The 16,653-nt window shown below is 42.3% G+C and overlaps 1 long non-coding RNA gene across 1 annotated transcript; it reads right to left on the bottom strand.

Annotated features, from left to right (window-relative positions):
* Positions 1-2,680: 2,680 nt before the first annotated feature.
* LOC307220056 lies at positions 2,681-16,124 on the bottom strand. Its single transcript, XR_013840664.1, has 3 exons — positions 16,022-16,124; positions 7,044-7,086; positions 2,681-3,173 (listed from the first exon to the last, which is right to left on the bottom strand). It is a non-coding gene; the product is annotated as an uncharacterized lncRNA (long non-coding RNA).
* Between the last annotated feature and the right edge of the window lie 529 nt (positions 16,125-16,653).

Here is a 16,653-nt window from a genome sequence, read left to right as displayed (position 1 = left end):
GGTCACGTGGCCAGCGTGACGAAGCTGCATCTGGCGAGCCAGCACCAGCGCCACACACAGAAACACCATTTAACTTCCCGCTATAAAGCAGTACCTATTTAACTTTTGAACTGCTAGGTGGGCAGGAGCTGGGACCGAACGACGGGAGCTCACCCCGCTGCGGGGATTCGAACCACCAACCTTGCGATCAGCAAGTCCTAGGCACAGTGCCACCCGCGTCAGTCAGCATGCATCTTGTCATTTCCAAAGAGACCTAAACCTTCTCTCTGCATCTGAGTTCTGTTCAGTGTTTGAAATTAACCAGGCGCCAGTAGCATTTTTTGACAAGCAACTGGCCTTTTGAAAAGCAGGGAAAAGGATGATGATGATGATACCCCAGCCATCTGGCTGGGTTTCCCCAGCCACTCCGGGTGGCTTCCAGCTTAATATTATTATTATTAATAATTTATTGAATTTTGAAACATAATAAAATGTTAAACATTAAAAACAGAGTTGCCTTCAGATATCTTCTAAAAGTTGTGCAGTTCTTTATCTCGACATCTGATGGGAGGGCATTCCACAGGGAGGGCACCACTGCTGAGAAGGCCCTCTGCCTGGTTCTCTGTACTTCTTGCAGGGAGGGAACGACCAGAAGGCCTTTGTAGGTGGATCTCAGTGTCCAAACTGAATGATGGGGGTGGAGACTATATATCCCCTTCAGGTGTACTGGGCCAGGGTTGTTTAGGACTTTAAAGGTCAGCACCAACACTTTGAATTGTGCTTGGAAACATACTGGGAGGCTTTAGGACCAGTGTTGTATGGTTCCAGTGCCAAGTTTGGTGCCTAACATCTCCATCTGGCTGGCTGGCATGGCTGCAATGCTGCACCATTCAGCTGGACTTTGGGGCAGCAGGGCACAAAAATATATGCCTGTTTTGCTGCTGCACAACAAGGTAGCATGGCACCAGAAGATGCACGACCTTTGGTGCCGCAGTGCCCTATGGATTTCCTGGCTCACGCAGCACTGAAATAAAAATGTATTTTGGTGCTGCGTGAGACAGGTGATTTGCCACAGCTGGCCAGTCACTCCAGCTTGTTGGGCTTCAGCGGCTCCACTTCCTCCATGAGGCTGGCTTCCCCTCCGGCTCTCCCTGCTGCCAAAACATCTGCTGGTGCCAGGCCACTTCCTCCTCCTTTTTTCTTGCTAGGCGGAGGCCACCTGGGCCCAGCTTTGTTGGGGCTGAGACAGTGACTCTCGAGTTCCAGGAGCAGAGGGCTGCTCCTGGCGGTGGCAGGGGAAGGTCAAAGGTAACAGTGGGCTGTCAACGGCCGCGGCAAGAGGCATAGCTGGATGCATGCAGGTGACCAACCCCTCACTCCTCTGGCTGCTGCCAAAGAGCTGCTTGGGGCTGCCGCCCGAAGCCCCGCCAGCATTGCAAATGTGGAGCTGCTCGTTCTGCTTTTCCAGCTTCTTCAGCAGCTCCCACAGCTTCTGCACTTCAGTGTTCACTTTGGATTTAATTTCCTTCATGTCACCCTGCAGATCCAAACAACTCTACGACCCTATTGCCACATAAGACAGCAGCAGGACTGCTCCTGCTGCCTCCACCTTCTCTTCCTCCTATTCTCCCTCCCTCCGTCAGGTGAACCTCCCCCCCCCCAGCTCAGAAGGTTGGACTGGGCCGAGTCAGCTGCACACACAGGAGCTGCAGGGCGGCGGCAAGAGTAGCCAAGAGAGGTGAGCCTTCACTTCCCGTCCAGCCATGTAGGGGGCCCTGCCTTCCTTAGGCCTGCTCAGGAGAAAGCTGGCTGCCTCAGCATTGATGGAAAGGGGAGGTTCTGTGCCAAATTTCTGGATCTGCTTCATCCTTCTGGCATTAATGTGCCACATTTGCAGACTGGGGTCCTGAAAGATTGGTCTCATATACACCAATAGTTAAGTGTGCCCCCATCTCTGGTCACTTGGCACTTCCCATATTTAAACAGCCTATCAAAACCTTTTCAGTCCACTAAGCATGACGTATTTCAATTGTGGGACATACAGGACCTGCTGCACAGTATTCTCTCTCAGTTCATTGCTTAGCTTGCAATTTAAGGTTCATGAACTTGCGCCACATACCTTTATGGTTGTGTGCTCTGCAATTTGGATATTACCATCTACTGATTGCAGTTAGATTCATCTGTTGTTCCCCTTATTTTGTCTTGGTTGCTTGTTTTCAGGGAATTTATTTGACTTTTGTGCTTTATAAAATTTGGCTAGGTATCCTCTCTGTAGAAACTGTAGCAAACAACTTTTCTGGATATGGCCTTGACTCTCTTCTGGGATTGGGACACATAAATTGTGTCACTTCCATTCCCGATTCAAGAGTGTTCGCTCCTCTTCACGTTTTCCTCTTAGGTGTCCAACTGCATCACCAAGTGGTAAGTCTGGAGTGTTATAGCCATGTGAGCTATAAAAATAACAAATTTGCGTCCTAGTGACCCCAGGAAATAACCAATTTTGCATTCCTCATCCACTTTGTATTAGGAAATTTATATCTTTTCAATAATGGTCAGGAACTGTGTTTCATTATTTTTACAGTCCTTCTTGGATTCATGCCCTAAATGAATCTCTCATGATGTGAGTGCTTGCTTGTAAGTCCAAATGCCTTTTCCAAGTTGTGAAGCATCTGAGCAGCTGTTTTTCTTTACTTTGTGTGAATCATTTGGGCGTCTGTGGGATTTTCCTAGATAATAGACACTGCTAATTTATCTTGCTCCTACCATAACTTTAAGACTTCAGCCTCACCAGGTTTGGCTCTCCTGATACAATCTAAAATACCCATTCTATCAAATCTGGTTCTCAGTCATCTCCTCCACTGCATGAAATTTCCTTCTGTTGACTTAGGTAACTTGGGGCTTTCTTCCTCAACTAAATTCTTCCTATTCATGTGCACATTTGTTTTTCCAGGCAGCCTGCTTGTCCGTTCTGTGTGAAATAGAGTTAATAGGTTGGGTAACATTGTCAGCCAGTGTTCCTGATGTTGCAGGTTTATTTTAGCACTGTTGGTGCTTTTCATGCATGTCTGGTGGGGAGAAGCATTGTGACTGGCAGTTTCCAAGGATGGTGTATGAGTTAACTGTAAATGTTGTGACATGCAAGCCTTGATTCACAAAAGGAAGGAACTCATACAGAATAGTGCCATTTAGATTGCCTGGAAGATGGAAGGAGAAATAGTTAATGGAGCAGGCCTCTTCTTCAAGGAAGCTGTGTAGGGTCAATACTGGAACTTTAATTGGGCCTAGAAGCTAACAGTCAAAATGGGGCAACATGATCTCCCTATTGGAGCTCCTGATAACAGCTGGGTCTCGGCATTCTGCACTGGTAGAAGTATTTAGACCATTTTAAAAGACAACCATAACATGTTACAATAATCCAAAATAAAGTTGATCAGAGCTTAAATGAGAGCTGCTGAATCCCACTTCCAAAGGCTTTTGCAGCTGGGAAGTTCTATTAAATACCTTGATAAGAGAGACTTTTCTCACTTTTAGCAGCCCTCCAAGGGATTACTTTTCTAACTCTGTTTTGGATCATCCTCTGGAAAATCAGCCAAGGGGCTCCTGACTGCATGAAGAGTACACAAGGTCAAACTAGGAAAGACCAAGAAAGTATGATACAGCTGTTACTGAATCCACACCTTCCTTTTCCCTAGACAAGGAAATGCAAATTATGAACACCTACTATAGGATGGAACCAATATTTGTGAATTTACCCTCCCCATCGTAGCCCTCCCCCACTGCCTTCAACCTTGTTCTGGAAGGTCCCTCAATTCTCTGGAGCCCATTTCTGGGAGGCGATGAAGCTGGCAAATACTTCTTCCCCCTTTTTCCATTAGTGGAAGCACCCACTGGATCACTCCATGAACACAAGGCCATCAATGGGATTACACCCATATAAAGGAAAAATACATTATTAAGCTGTCCCCCCCGTACTATGCAATGTCTGCTATCAGTAGATGCTTATAATTTAATGTTGAATTTAAGTAACTTTCTAAAAAAGCAGTTATAATTTTCATGCATAAGGTAGATCAGGAAGTTTATGTTTCAGTGTTGGCATAAGTCTAAAACAGTGGAGTGGGAGTGCTGAGCAGCATAATTCACATACTTTTAAAAATGGTACACCTGGAACATAAACCAGCCAAAATTAAATCAGTTTTAGATTGATTTCAATAGGAACAGTTGCTTAACTGGTAACATTAGTTAGCCTAATATTGTGCCTTCATTGATGCTTAGCTCTTCCCACAAGATCAGTTTAACCTAAAAATCCTTACCTTTTTATTAGATTGCACCTCATGTTAGCTGTTTGTTGGGTTATCAAGTTGCAAACATAAATTGATTCACCAACAGATTGTTACCACTTTGCCTCTGATCAGAAGGCAAAGTTAGTAGAAAGCATTGCAACTGATCAAGATTGATCAAAGATATATTTAATGATGTAATGCACAGAGGAGGAAGTGTTTCTGCAGACCTTTAATTCTGCATCTTCTAGTAACCACTGCAAATTTTCTGCACTCGTGGAATGGGGTGGGGTGGGGAAAAACAAGGTGGCAATTCAACTGGCTGGTAGCAGGAAGCTATCAGTTACTCTACACACCGTCACTCCACTTCCTGGCTGGCTAGCAGCTGCTCTCTTTTACATCAACAATGGAACAACCCAAGGGTAGACCAAACGCTTCTTTTATTTCAAACTCTGTTAAGCTTTGTGTACTTGTTCAACCTGCTGAGAAGGGTATCCAAGTGGCAGATAATTATAGACATAAACAAATTTACTTGAAACACTTCACATTTTACAGGATAATCCTGTTCTATGTGCAGTAATTTATCGATGCTGTTATCATATTGACTATTATTCATAGCCCTCTTGGTCTTATTGTACTAGAGCATTCCATAGAAAATGTATTATCCTACTATAGAAAGGATCCATTAATCAGAAAAGTCAAATCTGATTTTTTTCGGGGGGGGGAGTTTGAGGGTGGGGTTTCTTTCTTTTTTTCCCTTTTGTAAATCAACCTTTCCTATAATAGCTCATTTCTGTCAGCAGAGAAATTAATTTTGGGGGCAGGGTGATGGTGGAATCAAACAAAATGCCATGTAACTTTCTTACTCAGAAGTAGATTAAAATATATTAAGTTTTTTGTAGCTATATGTAGATATAGGACATAATTCAAGTAGAAGGTCAGTTTATGTAATGCTAAACCATGGTTTGGTGTTATGAGAACAAGCCTTGTGCTCATGTGCTTTGATTAGTTATGCTGTAGTTTGTGGAAAACCATAGTTTGCTGTGACATTTGGGGGGGGGGAAAGCAAACTATGGTTTACATTCTCCCTCTAAACTATTACTTAAACTGGTCTGAAATTCTGGTTTGGAGGGCAAACATAAGTTTGCGGATTTGGATGAACAGTAAATTATGGTTTCTCAGCAACAAACTAGGAAATGACTAATCAGAGTGTGAAAGCACTGACTGTTTGCCTCCACTTTGTGATGTGCACAATTTGTCACCTGAAGCAGCTTTTTTCATTCATATAACTTGTTATGCACCAATTCAGCCCACTGGATCTGAATACTGAGTCAAACTAGAAATAAAACAAGAGATCCAAAATCAAGGTTTTCTAGGAGCTAAAAGCAGCCACAGGAGGAAGAACTGAACTGAGGAAGGGATTGTGTACAAGAGGTTTTAACTGCTTGCTCCTATTCCATTTGCTTCAAACAGGGGATTCCTTCTCATAATATGCCTCAGAATACCTGTTGCTGAGAACATGAGTGGGAGTGTGCTACTGCATCTGTGCCTTGCTTGTGGACTTCCACAGGCATTTGGATAGCCAGTGTGAGAACAGAGCTGGACTCTGTAGGCTTTTGGTGTGATCTAGAAGTGCCCTTCCTATATCTAGTATCTATCTGCCTGTCTGTATAGCAATATCATAAATATATTAAAAATTAACTATTTATAATATTTAAAGTACAGAATATGTGAGATCATAATTCATATGAAGTCACAAATTCTTTATATATTCTGCTCTCATACATTTCCGCTTCATATTATCTACAACAAGGAGACACACACTATTTTACCTTTCCAGGAGTCTCCTGTCCCTTACATAAAGTTAATTTTACCAATTAATAGTAGTTTTAACAATTTCTAATTGTATTATGCTTGCATTTCAATATCTTGACTGCTGCTAGAGATTTAAGACTACATCTTGATTCTCACTCCCCTCCCGGACTACACAATCCTTCGTGTAATAACAGGCCAGAAGAATCTTTGGAATAAAAATCCTAGTATTGCTCTGATGATTTCAAGGATATTTCCCACAGACTTCTTAGCTTTTATATTCTCTCCACAGATGCATGAAATCTCATTGCAGTACTAACAGCTGTGTTCAATCATTCCATTAATACTGTTTAACTTCCAAGGTATTAGGTGCCATTGTGATGCAAAGAAAATACTGCTTTGAGATGGTGAGACATGAAGTGCAGAACTCCCCCTCCATTGTCTTAGATTGTTTACAGCACAATCCTCTGCAAGTTTACCCAGAAGTAAGTTCCACCAGCTCAGTGGGGATTACTTCTGGGGAAGAGTGGTAAGATTGCAACTGTATACACACTTTCCTGGGACAGTCTGAGGAAACAAAGTGGTATGTATTTCTGCGTAGGCATACAAAGGATTGCACTGTACAGTGGTACCTCAGGTTACATACGCTTCAGGTTACATATGCTTCAGGTTACAGACTCCGCTAACCCAGAAATAGTGCTTCAGGTTAAGAACTTTGCTTCAGGATAAGAACAGAAATCGGGCTCCGGCGGCGCGGCAGCAGCAGGAGGTTCATTAGCTAAAGTGGTGCTTCAGGTTAAGAACAGTTTCAGGTTAAGTACGGACCTCTGGAACGAATTAAGTACTTAACCTGAGGTACCACTGTATAGGACTTAATATAGGACTTAATTCTAGTGCAATCTCTCCCAAGTAGTATGTGATCTAGAAACTGCCTTTTTCTTTAAACTATGAAAACTGAATTTAATAAGTTCTTACTCATCTTGCTTGCCATTGTTAAGAAGTGTTGGATTTGAAGATACTGAAAGAATAAAAACAAAGAAAGATATGTTGGTCCATAAGAAAAAGCTTCAAAATCCGGACTTTGGCAAATATACCTATTCGGAGCAATCAAAATGTCAAATATAGGGAACAAGCTTTTGAGTTCTCCATATAATCCTCAAAATGCAGGCCACCTTCAGGTGATAGAAATGTTTCCTTTGGCTTTAGATTCTTCCCCAAACAGTTATGTTTGGTATTCTCCAAGGCACAAAAAAGACCAAGGCAGTCAATCGAATTCACACACACACCAACTAGGAATGCCCTGAGAAATTTCACTAAACTTATATAACCACCTTCCTTCCCACAAAAATTCTGAGTTGTTTCTCCTGGACAAATTCTCCAAATTTACGTGGGACAAAGTCAATCACAGCTCTCATCTCAGGCAATATTAGCTTTCTCTACTTCCTCAAATCTTTTTGTTGGGCAGGAACCACCAAATTTTCTTAAAATGTTGCCTTGCAAGCAATGCAGTGCAACTGTGGTAGCAACATATAAGTAAGTTCTCATCTGCCTACAAACCCAAGAACAGTCAATGTGGTGTATTGGCTAGCATGTTGAAATGTGGCCTGTGCGATCTGGATTCAAATCCCTAGCCAATCTGGAGATCTTAGGCAAATTACTGTCCCTCAAAACAAGGTGGTTCTGAAGATAAAATGTGATGACTTTATGTTCCTAATCTCCTTGGAGGAAGAGCAAGGTACAAATACAATGGATAGAATTATTCTAGCAACACGAAGGATCCAGGCCTCCATGTGCAGTGAAGAAATGACTCTGAAAACATAGGTATTTGAGCAGCTGTTTGTAGCTTGATTATATCTAGGTTCTACATGTTGGTTTCTGCTTCCTTCACTGTGCAGCGAAAGTGCTTGTCACGAGACAGGTGTTTACATTCCACAGTCAATTGCTGTTGGAGTTTCTCACGGGAAAGGAGACTGGATGTGACGTATACTGGTTTCCTGTTTTTCACTGGTTGTTCTCTCCGTGCTTTAGAGGAGAGAGGATGCTTTCTCTGCTCCGGCAGAGGCAAGATGTTTTTCTGTAATCTACCAGCTTTGAAGTGTAAATAAAGTAATATAGAGTATGTGGCACGTACTCCTCATCATTTCGCTGTGCATGGGACACTGCAAATTCAACATTTTTGGTTATGGGCCCAGAAAGACGCAGTCATCTGAATGCCGGCAAAAAGGATCGGAATGCAGAAGGACGGATCGGACGGTATCTGCTCTGCGCGTCAAGATGATTGATGAGGTATGTGCTCATGCTCCGGGCAGCCTGCCAGCTTCTAATTAATGGCTTTATGGCTGGACTCTGAACTTTTATGGCCATTTTGCCGGGCACAGGCAAAAGCTCAAAGAAACAAGTTCCTATGCTGGGGGAAACCGAAAGTAACTTTTAAAAGTGCTTTTGGAATAAAGCAGCTGCAGCAGTGACGCAGCATGATTTAAAGCAGCAGAGATGACGCAGAAGGCTAATGCCAGAGTCATGATGGCCCTTCAGGATGCTTGTGGGATTCCTAAGCTCAATAAGAAAAACTATGCGGACTGGGTTCTCTATGCAGAGGCTATTCTGCGGAAAGAGGGTCTGTTTGAAGTTATTACAGACACCCCCCCAGCTCCAATTACAGATGCATGGAAGGCTAAAGATTCCAAAGCAAGGGGAACTCTTACATTGATAGTATCCCCAGAAGAGCTCTGTCTATTGCGTGATAAGACCTCAGCCAGAGAAATTTGGGACGCTTTGAGAGAGGCTCACTTGAGGACAGAAGCTGGATCTACTATGTTTTATTTTAACAAGCTGCATAATATGGCTCTTGCTGAAGGTGGAGATGTGCGTACACATCTGATGGAGATGCAGAATCTGAGACATGAGCTGCAACAGAGAGGACTCAACTTTCCAGAGGCTGTGTATTCCTTCATGATACTACAATCTTTGGGTTCAGGTTGGGAGTCTGTTGCGACTCAGATTGCTGTACAGCCTACCGCTCAGCTGACAGTGGATTATATTACTGCCGTGATTCAGAATGAAGGAGATCGCCGGGGTGCTGGCTGCATGGGTAAGGGGGAGTCTTCACAGACGTCATCCCAGAGTGCAGTGGAACCACCAGATGGCGCCAAAGCTTTGAAGGCAGTGAAATGCTACTCGTGTGGACGTCTAGGCCATATGAAGAGGGAATGCAGATATCCCAGGGCCAAAACAGAGCAGCGCAGCGGAAGCTCATCGCGTGGAAAAGGCCAGAGCAAAGGCAGAGGTCCAGTGTCCAGGACAACGCAGCACAAGGCAATGGTCTCACGCTTCACTCCAAAAGTTGCAGAGGTCCAAAAGACGTCTAGATCTTTCTTCGTTGTTGATTCAGCGGCAACGCATCACATGTGCAACGATAAGCGACTGTTCGTGTCTTTTAAACCGCAGGAAGGTGCGATTCACCAGGCGGATGACCACACAATTCCCAGTAAAGGCTACGGAACTGTTGTTCTTCACAGTTTGGACTTATCGATACAGAATGTACTTTATGTACCAGATGCTAAACATAATCTGCTCAGCGTTGGACAGCTGAATGAGCGGAACATTGACGTTTCCTTTAAGAACAAAAGGTGCATCATCACAAAGAAAAATGATTATGTATTGTATGCTGAATATGTTGATCGTTTATATGTTTTGTATTATGATGATGTTGTGCAGGATGACACTTGTTGCATTGCAGGTTCTAACAAAAGTTTGCATGCAGAATGTATTCATGATTTTCACCGAAAATTTGGTCATTTGAATTTTGAGGCAGTATCTAAAATGCCTGCCTTGGTTGAAGGTATGACTATTAAACCCTGCAGGTACCACATGAAATGCAAGGCATGCGCAGCAAACAAGGTGAAAATGGCTGCGAAAGGTAAGGTGTCTAGTAGGCAAGCTACAGAACCATACCAAATTGTTCATGCTGATTTGGTTGGACCACTAGCGCCCTCTTTAGGTGGAAATAGGTACTTCATGGTTCTCATTGATGCATTTTCCAGGTATATTTATGTGTACAATCTCAAGCAGAAATCAGAGGCTTTTCCTAGGTTCAAGGAATTCTGTGCTTGGTTGGAAAATGTGCATGGTAAGAAGGTAAAGACTCTTTTCAGTGATCGCGGGGGGGAATTCACTTCTCAGCAGTTTGAAGCTTTTCTGACTGAGAAAGGAATTCAACACGATTTGTCTAGTCCTCGCTCGCCATGGCAGAATGGACTTTGCGAGAGGGCAAGTCAAACATTGCTTCAAGGGTTAAAAACCTTGCTACATGATGCAAATCTTCCAGAGAGTTATTGGGCCGAATCTCTCTCGTGTTTTGTTTACAGTTATAATCGCAGGTTATCTTCAGCGATTGGTTGTACCCCCTATGAGAAGATGTTTGGCAAGAAGCCATACATCAAACACATGAAAATTTTTGGTTCTGACATGTGGGTTCACTTACCACAAAACTCCAAGTTAGACAAGCGTGGTTTGCATGGTATCTTTCTAGGTTATCAGAAAGGGTCTTACAGAATGATGATGACTGACTCTAAGACAATTAAGCTCACAAGAAGTGTTGAGTACAATGCCAAGTGGGGGGAGAATGTGGGAATTTTCCAATGTTATCCTGATGACAGTGATGAGACTGAGGATAGTCAAAAGCAACCACAGCAACCCACACCCACTGATGAAGGTTCTGATTCTGAGTCTGAAACTGAATCGGGTGATTCAGAGGATTTCAAGAGTGCGAAAGCCTCTATGCGACCCTCTGAAAGCTCTGATCAAGAATTGGAAGAACCATTGTTCACAATAGGTCACTTTTCTCCTAAGAAGGAAGAGGAGAGTGTTGAAGACCTAAGGCTAATTCGCAGGTCACAAAGAGCAACAAAAGGCAGACCTCCAAAGAGATTAGCTGATGAGTTTGCCAAGATAGCAGTAACAGCTGTTAAAAGCTCCAAAAAGGTATTTGAACCTTCAAGTTTCCAAGAAATCCAGGATTTGGATTCAAAGGAAGCTGAGCCATGGTTAAATGCCATGAAGGCTGAGCTTGATTCCTTAGAAAGGAACAAAACATGGGAACTTGTTCCAGTAGTTCCAGGAATGAAACTGCTTGGAAGCAAATGGGTCTTCAAAGAGAAGACTGATCAAAATGGCAAGATAGTCAGACACAAAGCCAGATTGGTAGCCAGAGGTTTTGCACAGGTACCAGGTGAAGACTATCACGAGACCTACTCACCCACAGTGAGGTATGAGAGCATTAGGCTTATGCTCAAGCTAGCTGCAGAGGAGAATTTACACATTAGTCACCACGATGTGAATACAGCTTTTCTGTACGGATCTCTAGGTGAATCACTTTATATGCTTCCACCTGATGGCGTACAGGTAAAACAGGGATTTGTTTGTGCTCTGAAAAAGTCCCTTTATGGTCTCAAACAAAGTGCACGGTGTTGGCACACAAAGCTCACTGAAGTATTGTTTTCTCTAGGTTTTAAGCAAGGGAAAGCTGAACCATGTGTATTTGTCAAAGAGGAGGGGCAAAAGAAACTGTATTGTTTGTTTTATGTTGATGATCTTTTATTCTTTTGGAAGGATGTCACAATGTACAATAACGCCCTAGCTCAACTGAAAGAACACTTTGACACGAAAGATCTTGGTGAGGTAAACAACTACCTATCTCTTGAAATAGAGAGAGATCAAGATGGTAACATTCTAGTACACCAATCATGGAAAATTGCTGATGTGTTAAGCAAACTAAACCTGATGGATGCTAACCCTGTAGACACACCGATGACAACAGGTTATCAGGTAGATGACACTGAAGAAGCATTTTCTGGCACTACACTATACAGAAGTGTGCTAGGCAAGCTAAACTTCATTGCCAGATGTTCAAGACCAGACATTGCTGTTAGCTGTAATTTGCTAAGCAGACAAGTCAACAATCCTACTGTTAAGGATTGGAAAGCTCTAATACGTATAGCGCGCTACTTGAAAGGCACTATGCATTACAGACTGAGATTTAACAGTCAGAAGTCTGGTGGTCTTGAGATATTTGCAGATGCACGTTTTGGAAGTGACACTACAGACAGGAAAAGTACGTCTGGAGTTTGCTATATATACAATCAGGGTCTATTTGATTGGTCATGCAAGAAGCAAACAACAGTTAGCTTAAGTACTTGTGAAGCTGAACTGAATGCACTGTCTTATTCACTTAAGGATTGTGAATGGTTGTTACAATTGTGCAAAGACATGAAAATTCCTGTCAAATGTCCAATCCAGGTTTACCAGGACAACAAAGCATGTTTGGCTTTGCTGAATTCTGAAGGTTGTAAGCAAAGCACAAAGCACTTGCAATTGAAGTTGCAACATGCTAGGGAACGTATTCAGAAGGGACTCGTAACGGTGTCCTATATGCCAGGTAATGAAATTCCTGCTGATGTATTGTCCAAGACTGTATCAAGGGATCAACACTGTACCTATGTGCAGAAGTTGGGTTTGTACTGATATTGTACGAACACGCTGCCCAGTGATGTTCACAGAAAGGGGGAGGATGTTGGTTTCTGCTTCCTTCACTGTGCAGCGAAAGTGCTTGTCACGAGACAGGTGTTTACATTCCACAGTCAATTGCTGTTGGAGTTTCTCACGGGAAAGGAGACTGGATGTGACGTATACTGGTTTCCTGTTTTTCACTGGTTGTTCTCTCCGTGCTTTAGAGGAGAGAGGATGCTTTCTCTGCTCCGGCAGAGGCAAGATGTTTTTCTGTAATCTACCAGCTTTGAAGTGTAAATAAAGTAATATAGAGTATGTGGCACGTACTCCTCATCATTCCGCTGTGCACGGGACACTGCAAATTCAACACTACACACTTCAGTAAGTGTTCCTGAACATGAACCGTCTTTGGTTCCTAAGCAGCATGTGCAAACTTATTCTAAAATGGATGATGACCTCTTCAATGAGAGATTCCTTTGGCCCAGCCCTAAGATTCTTACAAAACATCTGAAGATTTAAACCAATACAGTCTTGTTATTCAAGTTTTAACACTTTTAGCACAAGCTTCTTCTGAACTGAGAACTGTCAGAGCTCATTTGACTGATACTGCAGTATGCAAAATGCCTATTTTTTTCAACAAAACAATATATTTGTACATCAGAGAAAAGCAATTATTCATTTCAAGGAACTGTAGGCCTGAATGAAAGCGTTTCATTGCATATAAATTTATTAAAATTTAAACATTAAATTCAACATGTTAATTAGGACTGTGTGCCATGCACTGACACTGACAGTAAGAAATGGATCTCAACAACTGCTCTGCAGAGATATGTTCACTGGTATTATTTGCTCTTTGATTACTAATATATTTATAGGACTCTTAATTTAAGACTTTTCATTAAAAAAAGGTCTTATATGGGCATTATATAAATTTGCTGTATGTCTTTTACATCAGGACAAGTGCTACCAATTTAAAGGAGGATGGTAAATAAAATGCATTTATATGTATGCCAAATGGTGCATAAGACTGCACAGTTAAATCAAATAAAGAAACACAATTTCATTTTAAAATATATAGATTACAGTTGAATTTATGCAAATCCATGATTTGCAAAACTGCAGAGTAACAGAATTGGTGCAATTTACCAGAAGCAAAGGAGTCTTGATACAACAGAGAACATCATTTTCAGATTCCCCCCCCTTCCCTGCCACTTGCATATAGTCTGTTGTTTTACTGCTCCTACTTTTAAAAGTTCATTTTGCAGTGATGCAACCCCAAAGCAGGGCAAGGAGAGGTGGTTGCCTCAAGAGATCTATTTCCAAGGCAGCAGACAGCAGGAGAGCAGAAGACAAACAGACTTGAGAAACTGAGTCTGTTAATCCATCAGCAAGTTCCGCTGGGGAAGCTGGCTGAGCCTTAAAAGAGAAGGGGGACACTGAGACCGCCTTCATGTTCTTGGCTCGGACAAACTGTCATTTAGCTCCTTCCCTCCTAGAATAATCCCCACAGCGAGCTTCCACCTGGTCCTTATGTAACAGTACTGTGTTGTGTTAGGTAAGAAAGAGTTGTCACTTGGATTTGCTGATCTTCCTGTTTCATCTCGATTCCTTTTAAAATTATGTCTCTTAAGATTATAAACTGTTCTTATAAAATGTAAACTACTGTGAGTGCTTTAGCATAACGGTGGCATGAAAATACCAAAACCAATAAGTGAAATGAACATCACATTCCTCTCTCTCACAAAGATATATCAAATTGATATTTCAAGGCAAAGCAGGTTTTCCACACCAATATTGTACTTGAAAGTAGTACTGGGTATTGATAAGCAGGTTAATACTTCTCATTAAGAAACTAGATTGAAGTGCACTTCCACAATTTGCATCAGCAGCATGGATAAACAGCACATCATAGTTACTGAATATCAGCATTGATACTTAAAAGTCCAGTCTGGACTTTGGAATAAAGATAATGATATCTAACTGCGTGGTTATCTACTCTGTACTCCTTGCTTAGACATGAACCTTATATTTCCCTTGTAAAGCAATTAGAAGCTGCAATAAATTATATGCCAGGACGAAAAAGGCAAGCAATGTGAAAAAACAGACAAGTATAAAAAACAACAGGGAGCTTGTTGTGGGGAATTCTGTAGACAGTGTATCAATCAGAACATATGTAAGCTGTTATTTGTAAAGAAATGCTCAAAGAATAGCTAAGTCTGTATTCTGTAGTTTAGTAGGCTCCAAGAAGAAACTCCTGCATAGGAGCAATGGATTTTTTTACTGTGGAAATCAAGGCAGAAGCAGGTCTTTTCTGTCTGAATACAAACAGGGGGTTTGGGGTTGGGTGTGGGACGTGTCGTGCTCCTTCTGGCTTAGTTTGTCCATCTTCGGTTCCCACCCTACACTCAGCTCTCACCTGTGGCTCCTAGCATGTGACAGCAACCATACCCTGGGAAACAGCTTCGACTGGCAAGCTGATGGGTCTCAAAACCTCAATGAATTAGGGACTTTCCCTGCATGCGAGGACAGGCTTCAGCAGATTGAGTGGACGAGACCAATAGTGGGTCCAATGGAGCAAAACGGCAGTTTCTGCATGTGCTGTAGAGGGAAATGAGGGGCAGATGGGGCTCATCAATCTGGGGAGCCCATCTAAGAGAAGGAAAACTCTGATCCTAATTCCCCACTGCCTTGCGGCTATGCTCATTTATGAGAAAGGAGTAAACCCTGAGCAAAAATCTGCACCCACTGCCTTGTGGGACACCATTGGCTAAGGCTAAGGAATAAACCACACACAAATCCAGAGTGGAGTCGCTAAAACAGCTGGATGGTGCCTTGTACGCCTCCTTCTGGCAAGTCCCGTAGCTAAGCTGGTGCCAAATGTATTGCTCTGCTTTCCTATGGAGGACACCAGCAAGGCACAGAGGGGGTTCTTGTCACCTGGATAGCCCAGGACCTCTAGATACACTAACCAGGCTTCCACCCTGGAGAGGTCACCTTGCTGCTGCTAATGCAGAAAAAACAATGCAGCAGGCAGCAGTTATGAGTTACCAGTCCTTGCGGTCACTGTGTTTCTCCAGTAATTTAACTTAATTCCTGGAGTTAACTTCATTCCTGTCTCTCAAGACAGAGGCATTACAGCAGGTGCCCCTTTCCAAAGGAAAAGCAGAAAGACATCCAGGAGACAGTTATGATTTTCCCATGAAGAAGCAGAGAATGCTAGATTTTTTCTCCTTTCCTGCTGGACTAAACTTGATGCTGAATCTATTAGGAAAATGTGGGGAATTCACTCCATTGTCTTGCTGGTTTCCCAGCTTTCTTCCTGTCCTGTGGGTTTATGGTATAAACCCATCTTTGTGTTCACGGGGTACATAATCTAAGTATTGATTCTGAGTGAGGATTAAGTAAATAAAAGGATCCACTAAAAATATTAAATGCATTATACTTACTAACATTCTCATGGGGCTGTTACTTCCCTTATCCCAAAATAGTTCTCTTAAACATATTTTGTTCTACTTCTGTTTCCCTCCATATCGCCATTCTTATCCCAAAGTAAAAGAAAACAAACACAAATATTAATCATACAGATCCCAATTTATTTTTAGATCTCAATTATACCACAATTCAGAGAACAACATTATCAAGGTATAGTAGTGCAAACAGGCAGTAGTTGGCCACTGCTCCTATCTGCCTAGGTTATCTTCACTCAACAGCTGACCAAGGATGTATCCAAAGGATTGTCAATATGACTAAGTACTCTTATACATTGAGGTTTTTTGATTACTGCTCCTTACTATATAATCTCATGTGCATTTGCTCAGCCTTTATGTAGATAGCTCTCTGCAGTAGCTGTTGCCTTGTATTGTGCAACAGGATTTGGTGAAGTGGAAAGTGATTTCACACAAGAAGGGTCTATAGTTTTGAGAGATAGATGGATTGAGGACATTGTTCAACAAGCCATTTTATTGTACTACTTCATTGTAAGGGTTATATCTAATTGTTTTCTCAGAATAGACCCACCAAAATTAATGAACCAAATTTAGTCATGTCTATTAATTCCAGCGGGCCTACTTTGAGTGGA

This window comes from Podarcis cretensis, assembly GCF_951804945.1.
Source record: "Podarcis cretensis genome assembly, chromosome: 7".
In the NCBI taxonomy this organism is placed as follows: Eukaryota; Metazoa; Chordata; class Lepidosauria; order Squamata; family Lacertidae; genus Podarcis; species Podarcis cretensis.
This window is presented reverse-complemented; position numbering and strand designations above follow the sequence as displayed.